The sequence below is a fragment of the Trichosurus vulpecula genome, chromosome 2 (assembly GCF_011100635.1).
Source record: "Trichosurus vulpecula isolate mTriVul1 chromosome 2, mTriVul1.pri, whole genome shotgun sequence".
NCBI classification, from domain to species: domain Eukaryota; kingdom Metazoa; phylum Chordata; class Mammalia; order Diprotodontia; family Phalangeridae; genus Trichosurus; species Trichosurus vulpecula.
The window spans coordinates 19,978,827-19,998,914 of NC_050574.1; the positions used below are offsets into that span (position 1 = coordinate 19,978,827).

Consider the following 20,088-nt stretch of genomic DNA (forward strand, 5'->3'; position numbering starts at 1 on the left):
TCGACTCCCCCCTTCCCCCGGGGAGGAAGAGAGGAGCGCCTGATTTTGCCCAAACTCTGTGGGGATGCCCCAGGTCAGCCGGGACACCGTGATGGAGACAGTCATGGGGCCTGCCCAGCTGGGCACATCTGGCTTCCTCTTACCTAAGCAGCTCACCACATTATTTATGAGGTTCTTTGTTTGTTTTTTTAATTATTATTTTCCAAGTGCCCGACCTAAATGAGACAGAAAGACAGAAACAGTGACAGTCTTTCTACGTGGGTTTTATGTAACTCGGAGAAGTTGCTCATGGGTCATCTGAAATGATGGTGGTCCCACACGCTCCATTCTCTGACTGGCTGGGAGCTCCTTCACGGCAGAGGCCGCCCTTTGCCGTTCTTTGTATTCCTGGTGCCTGGCACACAGCAGGCACTTAATAAATGCTTACTGACCGACTGACTGCGGGTCTTTTCACTAGCTGTCTCCATACCCGGCTCACCTCTGCCTTATGGAGTATCTTTCTTTCTTAAGGATTCACATCCAATCCTACCTTTTTCAGGGAACATTCTCCTATCCCCTACTCCCTCTGACTCTTCCCTTCTCAGATACTATACATCTTGTCTTCACCATTAGAACAGAAGCTCCTTGAGGGCAGGGATTGTTTTTGGCTTTTTCTGTCTTCCCAATGCTTGCGTTGTGCCTGAGACACAGTCAGTGCTTAATAAATACATGTTAGCTTCCTGACTGGGTTTCACAAGAAATTGAATGGAACTTCTAATAATTATATATGGAACCAGAGAAAAGACGACAACTTTAGAAAGAGAGAAAGAAAGGGAGAAAAAGAGAGAGAGAAAAAGGAGAAGGAGGAGGAAGAGGAGGAGGGAGAGAAAAAGAGAAAGAAAGAAAGAGAGAGAGAGAGAGGGGGGGGGAAGGAAAGAAGGGAGGAAGAAGGAAGGAAGAAGGAAAGAATGAATTATTCTTAATTCTCAGTGTTATTCTCACATGGCTCACTTGGACTTCCAAAAAACAACACTGCTGGAGTACGCCCGCTGCAAGATGCAACGTTCTTTCAGAAGAGTGGAAGCTCCTTGAGCTCAGGTATGGCTTTGTTTTTTAAAAAAGATTTTAGTGGAACCAGCTCTTAGTAGACACTTAGGCATTTCATCAATGCTTGCTGAAAAACTCCTTGAGGAGCTCTGAGAAACACAGGAAGAGTCTAGGGAACAGATGCAAAGTGAATTATGAAGAACCACACCCATATCCACACAGTGTCCCAAAAGTCTTAGTGAAGTTTTCAGGCATTAAAGCTTTGGGGACAACACATATAACTGTACAATGTTCTATTTCATTTAAAAGAAATCCTTTCCACTGGCAGTGTCGCAGTCATTGTCACATGGGTATATACACGTATATGCACATATAATTTTTTAAAGGTGAAACTGAACATTGCATAATCTTAATGACGGAGTGTGGCCCTGGAAGAGATGAGAATACCCCTTCCCTCTCCTCTTTGCAGAGGTCGTCCCATATGCTGCCACCCTTGGTTACTATGCCAGTTAATTCTGGTGAACTGCCTTTCCTTCCCTCCTCCCCTTTTATTTATCCTTTGTTCCAGGGATGGCTCAGAGAGAAATATAAAGGGAAAAGAAGCCAGCTGAGGGGGGGAGGGGCATAGGAATCAAACCCCATCCCCTGAGCCCTCCACAGATCCCCCCTGTGGAGCCCCTCCCACGAAGCCCAGGAGGAATGCCTCCAGCCCCGCTACCTCCAGCAGGGCTAACCGTCAGGACCCCAGAGGCCTTATTTGCTTTTCCCATTTGCCAGCCCATGCCTTCTTAGAAATACCTCAAGGTTTCGGAAGAGCCATGTAAAACTAAAATCATTTTTTTATTTAACAAAGCGCGCACACACATACCACCACCCACCACATTCTTCGCCTCCTGGACTGCGACTGAGTTTAGCAAGAGGCAATACAGGACCCGGCTAAAAATAGGCAATTTCCCACCAAAGCAAGACAGGCTGAGCGGGATCACATCCTCTCTGCTTCCCAGCGGGAAAGACTGCAGAGATGCTACAAGCCGGTGAGCCCCGGAGGGGACCTTGTCACCATGCACAGAACAGGCATCCCCTCTCTCCTTCTCAGAGATCCAGGTGATTAGCAGCGGCAGCAAGGCACCCCACTGAGTGTCCCCGAGCCAGGCCTGCCGAGGCTGACCCCCGGGCTCTGAAAGAGGTAGTGGGGGGTTCTTTATCCCTCTTGGAATTTTATGATTGTTGGGTCATTTCAGTCGTGCCTAACTCTCCATGAACAGTTTGCCATTTCCTTCTCCAGCTCATTTCACAGAAGAGGGAATAGGATAAGTGACTCGCCCAGGGTCACATGGCTAGAAATATCTTTATCCCTCTACACTACCCTTATTCTGAGCTTCAACGGACCTCTCAGGACAGCCACAAACTAACCACATATCAGGGACACCCAGCAAGACATTGGGAAAATTCCACGCACATTCAAACCCTTTTTGTTTCGGGTGGGACAGCGTGGGCTCTCCCACAACGGACAGGCACGGATGGCTTGGCTCCTCCTTGTGGATCTCATTACCTTCCTTCCCCCTCTTCCAACCATCCCTTCTTCCAAAGTTCCCTCCCACTGGACCCTCCTTTCTGGTCGCCCAGACTGGACACTTCTGCGTCACCCTCAACTCTTCTCTCACTCACCCCACAGACTTAATCGCCAAATCTCGTCATTTCTCTCTCCGTATCTCTTCATCCATCCCCGACTCCAACCCACACAGCCACCATCTCTATCTCCAGCTCCCAGCCCCTCAGTCTCAGGATGGGGCTCTCTCCCTCAAGTCCATCTGCCTTCCAGCGAGGACCTGCCCTGGGAACGTCCCCCTTCAATCAGCCGCTCCCAGAATCAAATGCTATTTATCCTTCTCTCAACCTTTCTGAACGCCTCTTCTCTGTGTAAGTTTTATAACACACATAATTATTTCCACAGTTGAACATGTACAGAACTTATAAATAAGTAAATGGGGAAGTATGATCAAGATTTATTTTTCTTGCTGATAAGGATACGTGATCATAAGAGTTTGGAAACTGTTCATTTGGGCCATCCCAATCAGCTTTCCAGGAACAACGAGGATTCATGCCAGAAGACCCGGGTTCCAAGCCTGCATCTGATGTGTGTGTTAACCTGGGAAAGTCACTAAAACTCTCTCACCTCCTCTGCGGAATCTGAGGAATGGGGATCAAGGTGATTATCGCTAAGGAATGGAGAAGGCGGGCTTGCTTCCTCCTGCTTTTCTGACTTTGGCTAGCAGGCTTTTTCTAACTAGAGAGCTCCAAAGAGAAAGCTCTAGCCCAGGGCTGATAATACTCGTGTTAGTCAAAAGTGGTTTGCACCTTTCAAAGCTCTGTTACAGGAAAGTGGTGGAAGGCCCTTTGTCTCTGGAGGGAATTTCCATGCCAGGGAGTTCCCCAACAATACAAAAAAAAAAAAACACAAGTCAGGCCAAATTGTAATAAGAAATAATAAGAAACACTCATGTAGTTTTTCCAACTTTGGAAGGCACTCCCCCCACCATCCTGGGAAGCAAGCAACACAAGTACCATCTCCCCTACCCAAATCAGGCAATCCAGACTCAAAACTGGTGTGAACTATCCCAGGTCATACAGCCACTAAGTGACCAAGGCAGGACTGGAACCCAGGTCTTCCAGACTACAACACACTGCCTATCTCTCCATGCCCAATCTTCCCGGGAATCCCCTGAATGAATGGCCAATAACAGCTAACATGTACGTAGCACTTACTACGTTCCAGGCGCTGTACTAAGCGCTTTAGAAATGTTTCATCTGATCCTCTCACAACAACTCTGAGAGGTAGGTGCTATTATGACCCCCATTTTACAGATAAGGAAACTGAGGCAGGTAGCACTTAAGTGACTTGCCCAGGGTCACACAGCTAATAAATGTCTGAGGCCAGATTTGAACTCGGGTCTTCCTGATTCCGGGCTTGAGTTTATCCACCTAACTGTCCCAATAATGGCGGATTGATTTGAGCAAATGACCGATGAGCACAGTCATAGGAAACACCAATGAGCATTTACTATGGGCTAAGCACGCTGGAGATAGATGATACAGAGAAAAATGATTGTAGGTCCCAGAGTTAGAGGCAGGAGGAACCTCAGAGGTCACTGAGTCCAGACCCCCCACTTTCCAGATGGGGAAACTGAGCCCAAGGAGGTTACAGGATCCTAGAGTGAGAGCCGGAAGACACCAAGTCCATTTTACATATGGGGACACTGAGGCTCTGGGGAGGGGAGGGATTAGGTCACACAGAGTTGGGATTCAAACTCGGGTCCTCTGTCATCATGCTGTACCACAAGGGGAGGGGGTATTGTTTTTCAGTTGTGTCTGACTCTTTGTGACCCCATGTGGGGTTTTCTTGGCAGAGATACTAGAGTGGTTGGCCATTTTCTTCTCCAGCTCATTTTACAGGTGAGGAAACTGAGGCAAACAGGGTGAAGTGACTTGCCTAGGGTCACACAGCTAGCAAGTGTCTGAGGCCAGATTTGAACTCTTCCTGATGACTCCAGGCCTCTATTCACTTTTCCACCATGTAAAGTGGTCAGTGAAGGTGTCAGGCAGCAGAAAGCCCACTGGATTGGGAGCCAGACATCTTGGGTTCAAATCCCTCCTGGGGCAAGTCACTAAAATCTCCACAGGTTTTTCTTTACCCCTGTGTCCAGTGACAGGGTTAGACCAAATGGCTTCCAAAGTCCATTCCAGCTCTCAAACTCTGGCCTCACCTAGCAGAAATCAGCCCTCTGCAGGCCCCAGGCAGCTCCCGCCTATCCTGCCTATCCTCCCTCCCCTTCCTCCCCCCTCCCCACTCCCAGGCATGTTACGTGGATGCCTGTTCTCGGAATGCCAGGCACCGACCATTCAGGGGCAGATGGCAGAACTAATGGGGCTCTTGTCCCCTCGCTCCGGTCAAGGCAATTAAATCACACCACTGATGGAACATTAGCAGGGAGCCATTGTCCGAGCACACCAGGGCAGACAAAGACGCTTCCCCTTTTCAGGGCCTTAGGAAAGCAGGAGTGGAAGGGGCCGCCCAGGAGGAGAGTGGCTCATTACCAGGCAGCCCAGTCCCCAGGCCTTGATGGGCCAAGGGTTACTGCTGTCCTCCTAACTGCGTCCATGCTGGCCCGCATCCAGTCAAGGTGGGGGGTGCCAGGGGCGCCTTTAATGACCCACACCTTCATAAAGGGGTTCAAAAATACAACCCCAAGACTCACAAATCCATCCTAGACCATGTAAACGGAGATAGATGGAAGACATGTATAAAAACAGAAAAATGAGAAGGGCGTCTGATGCGCTAGCTAGACAAGTCGGAGCTCTGGACTCTGAGCCAGTGACTCGGCCTGAGTTCAAATCTCTGCTCTCAGCTCTACCACTTACTAGCTGCGTGACCTTGGGCAAGTCAGGTCCCTCATCCATAAAAAAACAAGGTTAGACTGGGTGGTCTTCGAGGTCCCTTCCAAATTCAGATCTATGACCCTATGAATTTTCTGCCTCAATGCAGAAAATCTCAGTGTCTGCCCCACATCATTCCTATCTCCACACCAACAAGCTTTTATTAAGCGCCTGCTGTGTGCCAGGCACTGTGCCAAGTGCTGGGGGTGCAAAGAAAGGTGAAAGACAGTCTTTGCCCTCAAGAAGCTTCCATTCTAATGGTAGAAACAACATGTAAACATACATACACACGCACATATAGACACATACATATATTTACATTATATGGTATAACAGACAGTACTGACATGTTTATATTATGTATAACAGGCAGTACTTATTTATATTTATATACACGTACTTAGAGAGAAGAAAACGTACATATAGGAGAATTTTATATATACACACACACACACACACACACACACACACACACACACACACATATATATATATATATATATAAAATAAATTAAGAATAATATTAAAGGGAAGATGCTAGAATTGAGGGGGAATCAGAAAAAACTTCCTGTAGTAAGTGGGATTTTTAGCTGGGCCTTGAAAGAAGCCAGGAGGCAGGGAGGAAGAGGGAGGGCACTCCAGGCATGGGGGACGGCCACAGAAACGTAGTCAGGAGAGTGTCTTGAGGTAGAAACAACAAGGACGTCCCTGGACCTGGATCACATGACATATGAGGGGTAGGGGTGAGGGTAGTAAAATATAAGAAAACTAGAAAGGTGGGGGGGGAGTCAGGCTAAAAAGAGCCTTGAATGTCAAAACAGTTTATCTTAAAGTTCCATTCTCTCTTCCCCTCCAAATGCTGCCTATTCTTCAAAGGCCCAGATCAAGCCTCCACCTCTTTAAAAAGATACCCTCCCCAACGCCCCCACCACAATTTCTCCCTTCTCTGAAATATGTTAATTAGTACTTTATCATATATATGTAATATATATTTTCTATCCAATTAGCATTTTAGTTTTACATAATTTAACATCTGTTTTTTTTATCGTACGTTCGTTTTGACTACAAGACCAAGTCATAAGCTTCCTCCCCAGCATCGAAAGGCATCTCTAGAGTTTCTGCTGCTTGCGACTTGGGAAATCACTTGACATCTATGGACTAGATAACCCCAAAGGTACCTTACTTAGAAGATCCCAAGTCACATACCCTCTCTGTGTCTCAGTTTCTTCCTCTGTGAAATGGGATATCTAGAGCACCTACCTACCTCACAAGGTGGCAGGAAGTTTCTAAGGTGATCACGGTACAGGAAAATGCTTTGGGCAACCCGAGCATCCTCTCTGAGTACCAGTTATTATGAGGCTGAGACAACACTTTTTGCTAGTTCATTCATTCATTCAGAAGCTAGGAAGAAGCCAGGAGGGAAATAACGGGTTAAGCGTCCCTTGTAACTCCTTCATGGGAAATTTAACAAAAGCATAGAAAAGACAGACCTCAGGTAAGACGGAGTTCACCAACACCACCTATTAGGGCAATACTGAGCTGGCTGCCTGTTGGGTACCCTGTCCAGCCACCTGCAAGGCAAATTATTTATAGCAAGAGAGAATTAGCCAAGGGAAAGTCTGAAGACAGAAGGCGGGGAGCGGTGTCCACTAAGAAGGAAGACCATTATCTACCCAGACGTCCAGCTGTTGACCCCAGATAAGGTTATCAGCAGCCAATAATGAATAAGTAATTATCACCAGAAGCTTTCAAAGCCAGCCTTCAAGAAACCCAATCCCTATCTCTCCAACCCCCTGCTTAGAACTGGCATCACTGACCTCAAGGACCTCGAGAAGAAAAGGAACATGCCACACAGACACCCTGTCATCTCACCGTGGTTCAATTCAGCGTCTGATTCCAAAGAGGATCACAAAGGTACTCGGGCCCATTTATCACAGGCAGCCCACAAGTCCTGCCCTGCCCCCATCCACCTTCCTTCCTTCATTTCTTCCTTTCTTCTTTCCTTCCTTCCTCCTTCCCTCCCTTCCTTCCTTCCTTCCTCCCTCCCTCCCTCCATCCATCCTCATGTTACTGAGACTTTTGTACACAGATTTATAGCCAGGAGCAGACAGGCATGGAGCCTTCCATTCTTAGGGGAAGATAACACTCCCCTTGTCAAGGTCACAGTCAGAAAGGCTGGTGACCAGCCTTTTCAAACAGCACTAAGAAGTTAGATAGAAGAATTGTAAGCATCCAACAGCTTCCTCTTCCCCAGGGAGGAGAATTCACTCCACAGAAACTGTGCAAGACCCTTTATCAGTTCACCCTAGGGAAGGCAACCAAACCCACATCTGAATCTCCAGGTCATCCCACTCACCTCCTCGTATACCGAGCTCTGGGGGAGACCGCAGACTTCTATAGGTTTAAAATCTTTAGGGAGAGAGGGGAGGAAGGCTCACAACCTGTGATTTCACTGGGATGGAGGGGAAAGACCCCTGTCATCAATGAAGACTAGCATTTCTGGCAATGCAGACAGCTCAAGGGGTCATCCAGGCAATGTTATCAAAGGTCTGCCTCATGTACAGGCTGACTCTCGAATGACTAAGGAGCCTGCCTTATTAAAATCTCTTCTGAATGGTTCTAAAGTACCTTGAAATTTCCCATTCTGCAGCCTTGGTGAATCTCCCTTTGACCAAGAAACTTGGCCCCCAAAGCTCTGCCACTCAGGCCCTGCCGGACTGGGCATTTGACAAACCTGGAGCGTTAGGTAAATGTCTGCCGTTATCATTACTATAATTATGATGGCACAGCTTCCGGGGCGGTGGGGGGGTGGCCTTCATGTCTTCAAGCTTTAAATGAGGTTGGACCAGGCGGCCTCTAAAAGGTCCCTTCCAGCCCTAAAAAAAAAAACAAAAAAAACCAACCCAAACAAAAAACTCTGATCCTGTAATTAAGGGATTCACCTAAATTCAGACAGAAACAGCAGCAGATTGATCGTAGAATCAGAGATTTAGAGACGGGAGGGAGGGAAGGAAGGAGGGAGGGAGACAGACAGGAAGGAGGGAGGGAGGGAGACAGACAGGAAGGAAGGAAGGAGTGAAGGAAAGAAGAAGGGAGGGAGGGAGAGGAAGGAGGAAATTATCATTTATTAAGCAGCCATTCTGTGCTAAGCACTTTCTAAATACCTAATTTTCACAACAATCCTAAAAGGTAAGCGTCAGCATTATCCTCATTTTACTGTTGTGGAAACTGAAGCAGAGAGAAGGTAACTGACTTGTCCCAAGATGCTAATCACCAACACACAGCCCACAGTATTCCCAAGTGCAGTCTGAACCAGATTAAAATATAATCAGAAAATATTTAACAATAAATAAAAACATAATAAAACATAGACGATAGAACACTTTTTAAACTAATTCATTATGGGGTCCACGGGGATTGTTTTGTACCAATTGGTCACATCTGACACCGATGATCTAGATCCCTCCCCTCATTTCACAGACAAGGACACTGAAGGCCAGACAGCTAAAATTGCCCAAGGTCACACAGGTTGGGGTTGGAGCCAGGATTTGCACCCAGGTTCTCTGCCTTCAAAAGTAATATTCCAGAGCCTGGCCCCCATAGCTGCCATGTCTCAACCCAGAATTCTTCCTTTTCTATGCCAAGGCGGCGTGATCCAGTAACAAGCCGAGTCGGAAAGACCCGGGGTTCCAGCCTGGCTCTGCCTCCTGGGGGAGGGGGCTGGGCTAGATGTCTCTAAGGCCTCCCAGGTGTGACCCTCAGATTCCGGATTAGAGACCTCTCACCTTGTCCCCAAGATGAACAAGCCATTCCTCCAAACACACACGTTTATCCAACACTGGCATCGACCAGACTCCCTGGCCCCTTCCAACCCTGGCTCACGTGTGAATAGTTTCACCCTCTCTGCCAGCTAATTAGAGAGGACGGCAGCCCCGGGGTGAAGTAGGCCTGTCCTGGAGAGGAAGCACACAGAGCTCTAAGTCATTATATGGGAGTGCAGAGCACACAGCTGCCCCTCCATGCCATCCGGGAGCTCTGAGCTATAAACAATAACTAACCAGAGAAAAGGAAGCAGCTGGAGACTCAGAGTCAGAGGCCCTGGGTTCAAATTCCAGACCTGTCACTTATCACCTAGACACATAACTTTGGATTAAGTTAGTTCATTTCTCCGGATCTCGGTTTCCTCATCCATAAAAGGAGAGGATTGGACCCGAAAGCCTCTAAGATCTCTTCTGGTTCTGAACCTTTAACTAGGATTAGTACTATCAATTGAACGACTGATCGATTTCACACATTAGGACACGGATACACCTGCTTAAGCTTTACACTTCTAAGAAATCCATACAGAATTTACCATCCCATCAGTCGACGAGCACCAATTAAGTGTGCCTACCAGGTGCCAGGCACTGAAGAGAGAAAGACAAGTCGGTTCCTGTCTTCAAGGTACAAGATAAACATTCAGTGATGGGAGAGGGCAGCTCGGGAGTCCAGTGGATGGAGTTCACTGGGGCTTAGAGTCAGAAAGACCCAAGTTCAAATCCAGTTCATACACTTACTAGCTGTGTGACCCTGGGCAAGTCACTTAACCCCGACTGCCTCCAAAGACAAAAAAAAAAGGGGGGAATTCTGTGTTGCACAGGGAGCCGTCCAACATTTTATGAGAAGTCCTACATGTGTGGCTTTTAATTTAAAGGAAAGGAAAAAAAACCCATTCCCCTTTCTTACACACTTCTCATCTCAGACTTTGTGGTCTTCTTTCCTTCCAAAATCTCCTACATAGTAAGGAGAGACTGATTCAATTCGAACATTTATTATTAAGTATCTACTCAAGGAGCTTACTTTCTGCCCATGCCACATATAGAAAAATATGATAAATATAATAAAAGGTCATTTGAAGAGGGAGAGGGCCATAATTATCAGTTTTAAAAAGTCCCTAGGAAAACTGGCCGTGTTTTACTTATTTTACTATGCCCTTTTCCAAGAAGTTTTCCTTTGCTTTGTCCTCCTCACGGGAGCTGAAGGACCTGAGGCCAAAGAGGTTTAGCCCAAGATTACAAGCTTCCTCCAGCCCTGATCCCAAATCCTCCATTCCACTGTCCCATGGGTCAAGGGCCCCCTAGGGACTGCTCCAGAAAGCTCAGTGTCAAATAAAATTTACTCTAAAATAAAAACTTAAGCAAAAACATGGAGTGAGACATAAGAAGGCTGGGGAAGGGGCAGGGGAGAAGGGTAGGAAGGCTCTGAACTTCAAATGGGTTTTTTTCTATTTGATCCTGGATATGATATGGAGTTTTACTGGAGGGAGGGCTCACATGGTCAGATTGGTTTGCAGCTGAGTGGGGGATGGACTGGGGAGAGACAGAAGCAGGGAGATCTAGCAGCAGCTATCCCAATAATCCAGGTACAAGCTGATAAGGTTTGAACTAGAGTCAGGCTATGTCAGGGATAAAGGGTTATAACCCTGGTGCCTAGCACAGTGCTTAGCACACAGTAGGTGTTTAATAAACGCTTACTGAATTCAGCCATTCCTGGGCCTCTTGTTTCTCTTGGAGGGGGCCGGGAAAAAGACACCAACAATGGGGCTGATTAAGGTCAGAACCCCAGACACTAATGAGCTTCTCTCTCACCCCACCCAAGCCCTTTGGTCATTCCGATAAATGAAAAGAACCAGGCACCAGAGGGCCCCTGGGCCTCATCATGGCTGGTTAGTTCAGAACATTCAAAGGTTTGGTTTTATCCCTACAAAAACAAGTTCATCGATAGGGACAGAAAAGGGATCTTTCTCCCATTTTAACTTTACCCTTTTCTGCCCTTTGAGAAACAAGGGGTGGGGGTGTCATCTAACTCAAAGAGCAGGGGCCTTGGGGCCCAGGATATCTTGAGATCCAATGCCGCTTCTGATACGGATCAGCTGTTGTGACTCTGGACAAGAAGCTGCCTCAGTTTCTTCACCTATGAAACGGGGAGAATACTTGCATAACCCATCTCAAAAAGGCTTTGGAATCACTAGATTCCAGTCTGGTGGAAAGAACTCGGGAATGAGTTAAGAAGTTGTTTTTGTGGTCTGGTCACTTTTTTCAGTCGTGTCCAACTCTCTGTGACCCTCTTGGCAAAGACACTGGAGCAGGGTGTCATTTCCTTCTTCAGTTCATTTTACAGATGGGGAAACTGAGGCAAACAGGCAAAAAGTGACTTGCCTAGGATCACACAGCTAGGGTCGGATTCTTACTGCCGTCTTCATTGCAGCTCCAGAAAATTTTTTTTTTTTTAATTTTTAATCAAACCAAATTGAAGGCACTGGCATTCCCGGCACCAAATGATTCTGTGATTTAAATGAATAACTAAGTCATATAGCTAAGTTTTAGGTAAACTAGCTGTGTAGCTTGGGGACCTAGAGGATCACATGTGGCCTCAAGGCTGAAGGTTCCCCACCCCATGACCTAGATTACACCCCACGCCTTTGCAAAGGGGGCAAGCACCCTCCATCCCAATGTCCTCTCTTCACCTCTGTCCAGGTGCCACCTCTGACACCCCAGATCCCCCTAGGTATCCAAGCTCTCTCTCATTTAAAGTTCCTTTACATAAATACACTGAATTTGCAGAATGAATGTGGAAATTTTTGAGACGAGGGACCCCAATTCCCAAGAGCAAACCAACCCTCTCTTGTCACATTCAACACAGCTGCAGATCAAGTGGGAAGCCTGCCAGGCCTTCTAGTTTACTAGCAATGGGTCTCTCAAATTAAACAGAACCAGATTAAACTCTTGAGTTCAGTTTACCGGCTGTTCCCTGAACACATCCCATCTCCTGACTACATGCTTTTGTCCAGGTGGGCCCCACTATCTAGCCCTTTCTGCCCCCTCTCCTCCACCTTACAGCCTCCCTAGTTTCCTCCCGATGTCATCTCAAGGTGCCACCTCCAACGCCAGCAAGGCCTGGCTCAAATGGACAGTTGTGAATGAATGGTTTCTCCCTACAGTACTTTTGTGTCAAGTCTGTACCTACTAAACTGTGCATAAATCATACACCCCTCACCATCCCCCGGGAGAACAGAAGCTCCCTGCGGGCAGGTGTACCATATTTGTTATCTATAGCTCCTGGCACACAGTAGGTACACACCAGCAAACAGAGAATTTACTTGTTAACGTGAATTTCCCCAACTTTTCTCTGCCTTTGTCGACATGTTCCTTCTTGCACACTGATGATGTCACAGATGTTTCCTTCCATCTCCAAATCTAATCTAGAGCACAGCTTTATATGGGCACTGGTAAAGGCATCTTTCTTCTATTCACCCTTAGTCCAGTGTTTCTGCTTCAAAAACAAACCAAAAAAAATTTGGCTTCTGTATTCCTCTGCACCCAACACTACCACAGAACCTGATGCCCATCAGGAGATGATGCCAGAGGGGTCTTTCCAGAGTCTAGGACGCAGGAACAGATGATTCGTGCAAGGGTTTGGAGGCCGGTCACCATATGCAGTTTTTAAAAGTTATGCCAACAAATGTAAACTTTTTTTTTAAGCAGCAAACTTCCTAAAATTTTTAGCAGCATACAGCACATATTTTGCAACTTAGCAGGGTGAGGTGATGTCAGTCAACTAGTATTTATTAAGAACCTACTATGTGCCAGGCACTGTGCTAAGTGCTAGGGACATTTGTTCTTTTTCAGTCCTGTCTGACTCTTTCTGACCTCATTTGGGGTTTTCTTGGCAAAGATACCCAAGTGCTTTGCCACTTCCTTCACCAGCTCATTTTGCAGATGAGGAAACTGAGGCAAACAGGGTGAAGTGACTTGCCCAGGGTCACACAGCTAAGAAGTATCTGCGGCCAGATTCGAACTCAGGAAGATGAGTCTTCCTGACTCCAGACCCCCACCATCTAGCTGCCCTGCTGTGGGTATAAAGAAAAGTAAAAGACATTCCCTGCCTTCAAGGAGCTCCCAATCTAATGAAACAACCTGCAAATAACTATGTACACACAAGAGATATACAGAGTGTATTGGGAAAAATCAGTGGAGGGAAGGCCCTAGGATTAAGAGGGATTGGGAAAGGCTTTCTGTAGAGGTTGCAATTTTAGCTGGGACTTGAAGGAAGCCACAAGGCAGAGACGAGGAAGGGGAGCAGCCCACCTAGGAGCTGGAATAGTCTTCTCTCCTTCTGGCTCCAATAAGGCTATGGACATTTCTACAACCCTTTTCATCTATTATTTAATGGTAGCATCATAGATTAGAGTTGGAAGAGGCCTCAGAGGTCAACTACAGCCCAATCTCTTCATTTCACAGGTGAGGACGGAACTGAGGGCCAGGAAGAAGGGGACACTTGGCCAAACTCACACTAAAAACAAAATCAGGATCCGAACGCAGCTCCAATCACTGTGCTCTTCCAAATATACCAAGCTGTCTCCTCTGTCTTTGACTTTGAAAAGCATTCTCCCCTTTGGGCTAATGAAGACGGTTAAGTGACTCATTAAGAATTGGAAAGTTTGTCAATTTCAGAGGTGAGATGCAATCCCAAGGCCCTCCTGATTCCCCAGTTCTTTCTACTGTATTACCCAGACTCTTGAGATAGATAGATACTCAATCTCTGAGTTTGGAGTTTTCTTTATCTGCAAAAGAGGATATCGGGACATCTACATCACAGGACTGTCAATGAGATAACAGACAAAGCATCACACGATATGACCCCTGAATGCCAAGTAAACAAGGAGAAAATCAATACCTAGCATACAACAGTCTCACTCACACCAAAGATATTACCCCCCACTTTACAGAAGAGTAAACAGCGAGGGCAGCCGGGTGGCACATTAGAAAGAACACCAGGCCTAAAGTCAGGAAAATATGAGTTCAAATCAGACGCTAGAGGCTGTGTGACCCTGGGTAAGTCACTTCACCCTATTTGCCTCAGTTCCCTTATCTGTAAAATGAACTGGAGGAGGAAATGGCAAACCATTCTAGTACCTTTGGGGGTCCCAAAGAGTCAGACACGTCTGAACAACCACAACAAACGTCCCCAGCACTTAACAGAATGCCTATGAAGTAGGTACTTAATAAATACTAGCTGACTGGCCCAAACAGGGTGCTGAAAAGTCAGATATGACTGTACAACAACAAAAGGGAGGCTGAGTATAAAGCGGCACACCCAATATAGCTCTTCTCAATTCTGCTTCCCTCCCAGCCCCAAAAACTATGTCAAAGAAACAGAGCTGGTGGAGTGAAGATGGAGATATTCAGGGGCATGGGCTGGGGTGGGGGGCCTACAGAAATTCTGAAATGTCCCAAATCTAGCACATGAACATACAAGAACTCTATTTGAATGGATCTCAGGCTCATCAACCCAGACGCTCTGGCCGTGGAAACTCTCAAATCAAAGAAACAGCCCATCTAGAATTATTTCCATAGTTTAAGACTTGGGTGCATTTGCAGGGGAGCAAGAGAAGCATCATTCACTTTACAGAAGGCTTCTTTGAAGTAGCAAGGTTTCCTAGTGCATTTCAAATACAATTAGGCTTGGGGAAAAGTCCATCTACATAGATACAATGTTTCAGGAGGAGCGGGCGGTCCACCAGTATTTGTCCCTTCCAAGTTCAAAGCCACAAGTGCTAATAGTTCCAAATCACAGAAGAAGTAACTCTCCTCTCCCTCCCCAACCCTTCCCATTCCCCACCCAAGTAACATTTCTCATTGAGAATTCAGGAGAAATTCCCCCAGCCAAGCTTGTGAACATAGCAGGAAGTTAAGTTTTCACCGAATGGCCCGGGGATGGGTTCCAGTCAGTTTCTGAGTCCTGAGCTCACAGACACTTCAGGATGAAACAGAAGAAGACCAGCAAGGGCTAAGGGCCTCCTCTTGTGCGCCGGTCTTGGGTATCTGGGGAGTTTCGAAGTGAGCTGGAATGCCCCCAATGGTTCAACAGTAGAAATTAAACATCTGTACTCATTTCACCCGGTAGGACTGAGCTGCATCTGCTAAATGACATTCCCCCCTCTTCTGAGAGCCAATCCCATGCCAGCTCAGAGCTGACAGCGTGACCCATTTAGTCACCCGACTTCAAGAAGAAAAACAGTACCCAAGGTAGGGCTCGCAGAATGACTATGAAAACTGAGCGGGCCCTTAGAAATCATCCATCCAACCACGATGCTTTGCAGATGGGGGGAATGAGCCCTAGAGAGGTTGATAACTTGAGTAAGGTCACACAGCTTACTGGGAGAGCAGGGTTTTTTGTGCCTGGCACCACAGGCTGACTCCAGAGCGATGGGTCATACATGGGGGGAGGAGGGGACTCTGCCCCACCCTAGCCCTGGGAAAGGAAGCCACCACCCTGTCTGTGGTCATAAGAAGCAAAAGTAAATCAATAAACAAGTATTTATTAAGCCTTGATGTGCCAAGGCAAAAGGGATATTTGAATATATTTAGGATTTAGTCCTGAAGCTTCTATACTACACATAGCAGGGACTGGGGGGAGGGGGGTCAGTGGCAAGGGGCAAGGACAGGAACGTGGTACCATGGAAAGTTTTTGGATTTGGGTTCAAATCCCTGGGTCTTCCAATTTGCTACTTATGGGACCTCAGTCCAGCCCTCACTGGATTTTACTTTCCTTCCATGTAAAATGAGGAAGTTGTATTATATGACTTCTGAGGTCCCAGTCAACTGTGGATCTAAAATCATTGGCTGCTAAAACCTCCAAGGTCCCCTGCTAGCTCACATCTAGGCACCTATGAATCAGCCTAGATCATAAGATGTTAGATTCAGAGCTGCAATGGACCTTGGGGTCATGGAGTCCAACCCACACATTTTACAGATAAGGAAACTGAGTCACAGAGTGCTTAAGTGACTTGCCCAGGGCCACAGAGTTAGCATCCCAGAAGTCCAAATTGTAAATTCAGTACTAGCTAGGCAGCCCAGACTACACACACTTTTTCCAAAGTCTGGGGGGGAGCACTCACCCAAAGGCAATGGATCACTATGTATCTATAATTTTGTTCTATTTACTACTCTGAACACAGGCAATAAAATGGCCAACTCCTTCCTCAAGAGAAGACACTACTCATTTCTCTCTTTGTGCTCTCAGTAATTAGGATGGTATCTGCAATGCATCAGGCACTTAAATAAAAGTCTGATTACTGACTGACCCCCTGGCCACCTTTCTATCCTCCTCTCTCTCCAGACTGTCCTCCTCCTCCTCACATTTTTAATGTTAAAATTAAGTCTTTTTTTTTCCCCTGACCATCAAACTTTAGTCATCCAGAAGGACGGTGCTTTTACAATGAACACCTGTTAAAACTCAACTCATGACCAGTCACTGACGCTGGAGGGTTTAATTAAAATTACTCACTCAGGAAGCAGCAAATGCCAACTCAACTGAAAACTATATATTTAATTTGGAGGGGGAGAGAGGGGGGGAGGGAGAGGGACAGAGAGAGACAGACAGAGAGAGAACACAAGAACAAAGGCAGGTGAAGGGAGAGTGGGATGGGGGAGGAGGGAGGGGGAGGAGGGAGGGGGAGGGGGGGAGGGGAGAGGAGGGGAGAGGAGGGGGAGGGGAGAGGAGGGGAGAGGAGGGGGAGGGGAGAGGAGGGGAGAGGAGGGGGAGGGGAGAGGAGGGGGAGGGGAGAGGAGGGGAGAGGAGGGGAGAGGAGGGGGAGGGGGAGGAGGAGAGGGGAGGGAGAAGAAAGGGGGGGTTGGGGGAGAGAGTGAGGAAGAGGGGAGTGGGAAAGTGGGAGGGGGAGTGGGAAAGTGTGAGAAAGTGAGAGGAGGGAGAGAAAGGGGAGGGGAAGGGGGGAGAGGGAGGGGGAGGGGGAGGGGAAGGGGGGAGAGGGAGGGAGGAGGGGGGAGAGGGGGAGAGGCAGGGAGAGGGAGGGAGGCAGGGAGAGGGAGGGAGGGAGGGAGGGGGAGGGAGAGGGAGAGAGAGAGACCTGTGAGGCTCCCCCCCCCCCCCCCCCCCCCCCCCCCCCCGCCCCTGTCGTGGAAACCCAGAGCATCCCCTCCTCCCCGCAATTCTGTGACTTCTGGATGGTCCTCCCTCCACTGGAGCTGGAGACGGAGGACGCCAAGACTCCAGCAGCTTTCTGTAACTGGCAGCATAGGGTGTCTCCCGAGCAGTTGTTACTACGGGCTGCAACACATACACACACTTCACTTCCTTAGTGAGCTGGAGGAAAATCTGAATTCTCCAGTGCTCAGGCCAAGCCAGCTTTGCAGCTCTCCTGCAGACCAGCTCGGCCCTACCTAAGCTTTCCCTGCTCCAGCCTCTCTCTTTCTTCCTCTCCCTGGGATTCTCTGTCAATCTCTCCTGTCCCAAATTTGCATGGGGGCTGCCCAGCGCCTCTAAAGAAGCAGTATTGTTGCAGGTTGTTTTTTTTTTTTTTTTTATCAGTTCATGCTTTTTACAAAAAGGGGTGGGGGACTCGTTGTCTTACAAGTCTCAGACTCCTTCCCCCTTTGATCCCAACTCCTTAAGACTCATTTAGGAAGCTTGGGTTCCCCAAGGCTGAGTTGAACAGGAGAGGAGTCGAACATGACAGCTGGAGGGGAGAACTGGCCCAGCTCTTGCCCGCAACATAGAAGAGATATCCGTTCTACCCTCCACCCCCAGCCCCGAGACAGGACCCCAGGCTAGTCCCGGATTGCAGGATTGGGCATTGGCCAAGGCTGGGAGGGGGGAAGTGAAACTAAGTATTCCCAGAGAAACTTTTTCGGAAAAGACTGCCGGACCCCCAAGTTTCTACTTGGGCAGGGAAAGGGGACGAGGTAAGGTACTTAGAGATCTCAGCCACCCTGCACACATCGCCTTCCCACCCGTCTCTCTCTTAGAGGTACAACTAAGAGGACGAGGGAAAGAAGGGAGAGAGAGAGGGAGGGAGGAAGGGAAGGAGAGGGAGAGAGAGGGAGAGAGAGGGAGGGAGAGAGGGAGAGAGAGAGAGAGAGAGAGAGAGAGAGAGAGAGAGAGAGAGAGAGAGAGAGAGAGAGAGAGAGAGAGAGAGAATCACCTTTCCACCCCTTTCTGGAGGTAGTCAGGAGGAACAGTGTGAAAAAGAGGGAAAGAGAAAGATGGAGAAAGGCAAGGAAGGAGAGAAAGAAGAGGAAGAAGGGAGACAAACAGAAGGAGAGAGAGCACGACATCACCTCCCCACCCCATTCTCTCGGGAGATACAGCCAAGAGGAAGAGAGGAAAGAGGGAACGAGACAAAAAGGGAAGGAAAGAGAGAAACGCAAAGAGGGAAAGGACATCACCTCCCCACCCGGCTCCCTCTGGAGGAAGAGGGGAAGAAAGGAAGAGAGAGATAGAGAAAGGGAAGAGGAAAAAGAAAGAAGGGGAAGAAAAGAGAAACGCAAAGAGGGAGAGACAAGAAAGGAGGGAAAGAGAAGGGAAGGAGAGAAAAAGGACGGAGGGAAAGAGGGAGAGAGAAAATGAAGTGAGACAGAAGAGAAAGGGAAGGCGAGAACAGGGAAGGGGAAGCAGGGGAAAAGCACGGTCCCGGGGGCTTTCAGGAATTTCGGAGGAGTCGGTGGCCAGCGCGCAGTGGACCACCCCCGGTCCGCTCGCTGCCGCGCCCCCACCCTCGGCTCCGGGGCCGCAGTGGTGCGGGTCCCCGGGCGGGGCGCCCCCCGCCAGCACCCCCCAGCGCAGCCCTCCCGGCGGCCGGGGTCGCGGCGGCAGCAGCAGCCACCAGGCGGAGACCGAGGGCTGCACGGGGAGGCGCCGGAGCCCGGCGGTGCCGCTGCCCCAAGCCCGAGCCCCTCCCACGGTGCCCGCAGCCCCCCGGCCCACCTACCGCTCCGGGGCTCCGCACGGCCAACCGGCGGCCGCCCCCGCGCTCGGGCTCCCGGGGCTGCAGCGGTCCGGGCCGGCGGCCGCCCGCGGCTCCTTGTCCCGCGGAGGGGGCCCTGGGCATGAAGCGGGGGCGCTGCTCCCGATGCAGAGTCCCGGAGAAATCCTGCTCCCCGCGTCCGTCAGTCGGGTCCGAGCCTGCGGGAGCGGTGCGTGTGCGTGCGTGCCCTCCGAGGCGCACGAATACTTCTATGCAAATGTATTTTTGGTAACTGCCACCGAGGTGCGGTGTGCTCCGAGGGCACGCAGCTCCCCGCGCGGGCTCTGCCCGGGGCGCCCCGGAGCGCGCGGAAGGGCGCGAGACGCTGCTCCTGCTGCTGCTGCTCCTGCTGCTGCTGCTCCTGCCGCTGCCGCTGCTGCCCGCGCCCGGGCCCGGCTGGGGCTGGGACTGACGCTGGGGCTGAGGCTGGGGGCGCGAGACGCTCCCCGGGGCTCCTCCGAGGGGGCGCGAGAGCAGCCGAGAGCCGAGCCCCGGCGCGGTCACGTGCCCGAGAGCGCTCAGCTGGGGCTGGGCACCGCCCCCCGCGGCTCCCTCCGCCCCTTCCTCCCGCTCGGGTCCCCGCCTCCGCGGCGGCAGCCAAGGCAGCGGTGGCTGCAGCAGCATCCCGGGCTGCAGCAGCAGTAGCGGTGGCAGGGCTGGGAGAGCGGGGAGCGGGCCCCCAGCCTTGGGTGGCATGGAGACCCGGAGAAGTCCGGCCATCGCCGCAGAGCCCGGGAGCAGCTGGCTTCCCAAATAAATACGTTATTTTATTTCTCCGCCTTGGGGGATTGCGGGGGTGAGAGGAAAGGTAGAGGACTGAGCGC

General features: G+C 49.4%; 1 protein-coding gene across 1 annotated transcript in view; it reads right to left on the reverse strand.

The window, feature by feature from the left end:
* SPSB1 (splA/ryanodine receptor domain and SOCS box containing 1) overlaps positions 1-19,513 on the reverse strand; it is an 82,217-nt gene extending 62,704 nt beyond the window's left edge. The window contains exon 1 of the mRNA XM_036743094.1: positions 19,229-19,513. The gene's annotated coding sequence lies outside the window, so the exon portion shown is untranslated. The remainder of the gene's footprint in view (positions 1-19,228) is intronic.
* Positions 19,514-20,088: the final 575 nt, after the last annotated feature.